At 53.3% G+C, this 5,573-nt stretch overlaps 1 long non-coding RNA gene across 1 annotated transcript in view; it reads right to left on the reverse strand.

The window, feature by feature from the left end:
• Nucleotides 1–5,573, reverse strand: part of LOC115299153 — a 19,758-nt gene that overhangs the window by 12,837 nt on the left and 1,348 nt on the right. Inside the window, exon 3 of the long non-coding RNA XR_003912012.1 lies at nt 2,791–3,027. This is a non-coding gene — a long non-coding RNA (uncharacterized LOC115299153). The remainder of the gene's footprint in view (nt 1–2,790; nt 3,028–5,573) is intronic.

The following is a 5,573-nucleotide window of genomic DNA, read 5'->3' on the forward strand; positions in this document are numbered from 1 at the left end:
GGGAAGATTAGCGCTGCATAAGCCCGAAGGCGGTTGATCTTTTGTTCACTTTGGCTCTTCTCGTCTGGCCCAGTCTGACAGTCTCCGAATCCTGGACCAGGAAATGCACTCTCCTGGCCTCCAGATGTAAATCTTGGTTTTTTGGTCGCTCCCTGGACAGGGATATGCCCTTGCCTGAGGCGGCCAAAACTGGCAGCTCCCAACAAGAAGGGAAGAGAAAAAGACACTTCCAGATAAACAGAATCCGACAGACCTGATCCCCAGCGTCTGTGTACCAAATAATAATCATGATAACAACAATGAAAACATTAAAGAACCACCTTTAGGCAGAAGGAAAATCATTCCTGAAGGAAGCTCAAAGATGCAGAAAGGATTGAAGACTGATTAAAAAAAAAAGGGGGGGGAACATATGAGTTTTGATTAAACAAAGCTATAATAATAATTTCTTGTGAGGTTTAAAATACACACAAAATTGGAGCGCCTGGGTGGCTCAGTTGGTTAAGCGTCCGACTTTGGCTCAGGTCATGATCTCAGTGTTCGTCAGTTCGAGCCCCACACTGGGCTCTGTGCAGACAGCTCAGAGCCTGGAGCCCGCTTTCGATTCTTTCTCCCTCCCTCTCTGTCCCTCTTCCGCTCACTCTGCCTCTGTCTCTCTCTCAAAGATAAACATTAAAAAAAGAACATATAAATAAATACATAAATAAAAAACTTTAAAACGACTGTATGTTGTAGGTTCCATTTTTATGGAATGTCCAGAACAGGCAAATGGAGGGACAGCAAGTGGATGAGCGGCTGCCAGGGGCTGGGGACGGCAGGGAGATGGGGGCGGCTGCTCACGGGGATGGGGCGTCTCTGGCGGGGAGGGGGGGATGAAATGTTCTATACTTGATTGTGATGAAAAATCCGCCCCTTTGAATATGGTAAAACCACTGAATTGTACACATGCAGGGGACTAATGTGATAACTAGGTGAACTGCACGGTTATGTGAATTTGTATCTCAATGCTGCTGCTCTCACAGGGAAGGAAGAAACGAACGCAGCCAGGCAAGGCAGCTGGTCCTGGGCAGACGCTCGCCCTGGCCTTCCTGGCACCAGGCGTCCAGCCCAGGGATCTTCCAGAAGCTCATGCAGAAGGAAGTACGAACGTGGTCCATAAACTCAGGGGATTAAGGTTACATTTCTCTGTATTATTTAAAATCAGGGGCGCCTGGGTGGCTCGGTCGGTTGGGCGTCCCACTCTCCATGTCAGCTCGGGTCCCGGTCTCCCCGTTCGCGGGCTGGAGCCTGCGCTGAACCCCGCACTGACTGTGCAGAGGCTGCCTGGGAGCGTCTCTCCCTCTCCCTCTGCCCTTCTCCCTCGTGTGCTTGCTCGCACTCTTTCTCTCAAAGTAAACACGAAAAAAATGAAAGAAAATAATAAAACAAAATATACTTATAAAATAGAATAAAGATAAAATAAAATAATAAAATAAAGCATGTTTATAAAGCAAAATAAAATACAATAACAAAACAAAACAGGGGCGCCTGGGTGGCTCAGTCAGTTGAGCGTCCGACTTCGGCTCAGGTCATGATCTCACCGTTTGTGGGTTCGAGCCCCAAGTCGGGCTCTCAGCTCACAGCCCAGAGCCTGGAGCCTGCTTCAGATTCTGTTTCTCTCTTTCTCTGCCCCTCCCGTGCTCATGCTCTGTCTCTGTCTCTCAAAAATAAATAAACGTTAATGTTTAACGTTTAATGAATGAAAAAATGAAATGAAACTAAATGAAATGAAACAACATCCGCCCAGAAATCGGATTCCAGTCTTCCCGAACCAGTCTGCACATCCCCTCCTGGCCGTCTGTGTGGCCTCCCTGTCAGAAACGTGGAATTTAAATCCAGTTTAGCCTGCACCTCCATTCCTGCGCCCCCCCCCCCCCCCGGAGCCCCGCGCGGCTCCGTCTCGGCAGCAGACTCCTTGCTCTCCCCGCTTGGTGAGCCTTCTGCTCGCCCCCCTTGATCTGGACACGGACTTTCAAGCATTCTTCTGCATCTTCTAAAAGACATTCCTGGCAGGACGTGCTGGTGTTCTAAGCATCAGCAGGGACTCCCGAGTGCACGGCGTTTCTGAGACCCGCTCACTGCCCAGAATTACCAGCTCCCCCGAGGGGCTTCCTCGGCCCACGGCACCACCGAGCACAGGCCCTGCGGGCGCCCGGCCGAGCCACAGAGACGGCAGGCTTATGGCCAGGTCAGGTGCGTAAGAAACACCACACTCCTTCCTTTTCTCTACATCTCATTACGGTTTCAAGCCTCCTACCCCAAAACTGTTTCAAGAGATAGAAGATCTGCATAGACCCCAAACAAAGGTCAAGATCTGCCCCTTCTTGAAAGGGACCAGCCACCACGGAGCAGGTCACATCCCTATAGCGTCAGGCCTGCAGAAGCTTGGGAAAGGAACCGGGGTGCCACCCAGCGGAGGAGCACGGGTAAACCCAGGCAAGGACAGTATCCAAAATGAGCCAGGGACCAATTTCACGTAGAAACATAAGCGTCCTAAATTACTGATGCAAAGCCAGCAAGAGGTTGAAAAAATAAAAATTATTATCAAGTCATATTTACTCTAGAAACATGAGTAACCAAAATCAACCAAAATCACTACCTTCGTAGATGAAAGGGGGAGAAAGAACTATTTTTTAACAAAATGCTGAAAAAGCACTTGATAGGAACCCCGCCCACTCATGATTGGAAACAACGTTCCGAGAACTAGAAACAGAAGCAACAGCAGGTTAACATCACCCCATGAAGCCAACCTACCAGAAATCTTCGCGTCTCATGGCAAGACGCTGGAGCATCTTGCATCAAGTCTGTGGTTCCTCCAGGCCCTTTGTTCCTGCCCAGTGACATCTGTCTTCAGGGGAAGCCCTGCCCTCATTTGTGGGATGTTCCTGGAGAGTCGCCCCCTAGGTCACTCCATCCCGGCGATTTTCAGGTCTCCGCCGGGTTAGGGCCGCCCACTCCGCTCCAGATGGTGGTGCCCCACACGTCTGGCGCCTCGAGTGGGGGGGAAGACCGGAAGAAGAGCATCAGTTATTTTTCAAAAATGGCACCCTACTGCCTTCAACCTGTACTCCAGGGGAGCACTTGACCATGGGCACAAACCAGGGTAGTTCACTGCAAGTTCATAATGGCAAAACCTTGGAAATAACTTGTACGTGCCTGAATTTTTATACACAGCAAAATAAAATCTAGAAACCTTCCCTGAATGGCTAAATAGCAGTTAAACTGAGCTGGGGTAGGGCTGCGCTTCATGACTGACAAAGATCTTTAAGGTACAATGTTGAGGGGCGCCTGGGTGGCTCAGCTGGTCGAGCGTCTGACCTCAGCTCAGGTCATGATCTCACAGTTCGTGGGTTCAAAGCCTCCGACGTCGGCACAGAGCCTGCTTGGATCCTCCACCACCCCCTCCCTCCCTGTCCCTCCTCTGCTTGCACTCTCTCAAAAACAAACACTAAAAAAAAGACATAATATTGAGTTAGTAATTTACAAAATGGTAGACACAGGATGATACCGTTTGGCAAAAGATTGCTCCCCTGAAGAGAGCACACATCTGTGCAAAGTCTGGGGTCTACACCACCCTGACCGGGCCAGGTCCTGGGCGCCTTCGCGTAAATATAAAGAAACCTGTTTGCAAGCTAGATGTCTAGCAAGGGGAACACAGAGCATCTTCTGCCGACCTAGTACTCAGAAGGTCACGAGGCAGGGAGGTGCTGGGGACTGAGGCTTCATGCAGGGTGGGCAGGAGGAGGGGCCCCACGTGTGCCCGTCCACAGACCCTGCCAGCAAGCTGCATCCAGGCACGCGTCTGTCCATATGGCAAACGTGGGTACGCGTGGGGCAGAGCGGGAACCCGGGCTGCGGCAATGCCAGGACTGGCGTGCGGGCCCCATGCGGGCTTTCCTTCTGACGTGCCTCCCCCCTCCAGGTGCGGCAGTGGGTAGGCCACTGCCTGCGATCCGACGCCCTGCTGGCCACGTGGTCATGTACGCCCGGCTTCGGGGCATCCCCAAGTGCCACATCGGCAGCTGCGTGGAGCAAATTCTTGAGGAGTTACTCATGTTACACCTACACTGACAAACTGGTGAAGACCTACAGGTGAGACCTGGGGTCCCTCGGTCCCGCCACCTCCCCCAGTGAGACCAAGGTGGTGCAGGCCAGGCCCATCAGCTCTGGGCAGTCCTGCCGCTGTGTGGACTGGTGGGAGGCGGCTCCCTCCCTCATAAGAATGGGTCCGTGGGCTGCACCTAGGCACTGCTTCCTCTGGCCCGGAGCAGGTGGGCGGCTAAGGACAAGCCGACAGCAGCACAGGGGTCAGGGTCCTGCCACTTTCCAGAGGGCTTCTGACTTCGGCGGGCTCCTTGTCTTGCTGTGTCTAAGGCATCTGAGCCGCTCACGTTTCCCTAGAAGCCGGTCTTCCCCTCCTCCCTTACTACCCAACACAGGTGAGCTGGTCGAGCAGGGCCCGCCCCCCAGGACCTGCTGGCGTTGTGTGCGGCGCCCCCTGGAGGCTCGCGGCAGCATCCCACTCCGGGGCTGGTACATCAGACTTGCCCGGGAGTCGGTCCGCCATCTTTGGCTCTTCCCTCTCTGCGGGCTTTGACTTCCAGCCGCTTTTTGTACTTCCTTGTATTTTCTGAAGATTACATGAGTTAATATTTGAAAATCTCGGGGCACCTGGGTGGCTCAGTTGGTTGAGCATCCAACTTCGACTCAGGTCATGATCTCGCGGTTCATGGGTTCGAGCCCCGCGTCGGGCTCTGTGCTGACAGCTAGCTCAGAGCCTGGAGCCTGTCTTCAGATTCTGTGTCTCCCTCTCTCTCTGACCCTCCCCTGCTCAAGCCATCTCTCTCTCTCTCAAAAATAAATAAAACGTTAAAAAAATTTTGCAAATCTTAGAAAAGCTCCTTGCGCATTATAAATGTTAGGTGTTCACTTAAAAAGAATTGGCTAAAATGGCTCTCGGTCCTTACTCCCCGGACACCACAGACCCTCAAAGAAAACTCACTGACCATGTCCTCACGATGTGTCCATGTGTCCCGGTGTCCTGGGCAATGGCTTATACGCTGAACAGTAAAGTCACAGCGCAACCTTACAGGAGGGTGGGGGAACACTAGGGGCTGTGGAGTACTTTCTGAACCGAGAAGAAGTGTGTGGGTGGGTGCGCACACCACGTGTGTGGGGGGCTGGGCGACTCCTGACTGATGCCTGCCATTCACCCCAACCTTTCCCAGCTCTGTCCCAGTGGTGGCAACAAGCGAAAGCTGAGCGCCGGCATCGCCCTGCTTGGAGAGCCTTCTGTCATCTTCCGGGATGAGCCGTCCACTGGCATGGACCCCGTGGCCCGGCGCCTGCTCTGGGACACCGTGGCATGGGCCCGCGAGTCGGGCAAGGCCATCGTCATCACCTCCCATAGGTAGAGCCGGGTCTCCAGGGGTCAGTGGAAGAGCCAGGACAACGGCTGGCCGGGAGGGGCCGGGTGGACAGAAGACCTGCCAGCAGCTGGCTCAGGGTCTGGGAGGAAGGTCCCCAGGCTTAGCCAC

Source organism: Suricata suricatta, chromosome 8 (assembly GCF_006229205.1).
Source record: "Suricata suricatta isolate VVHF042 chromosome 8, meerkat_22Aug2017_6uvM2_HiC, whole genome shotgun sequence".
Taxonomy (NCBI): domain Eukaryota; kingdom Metazoa; phylum Chordata; class Mammalia; order Carnivora; family Herpestidae; genus Suricata; species Suricata suricatta.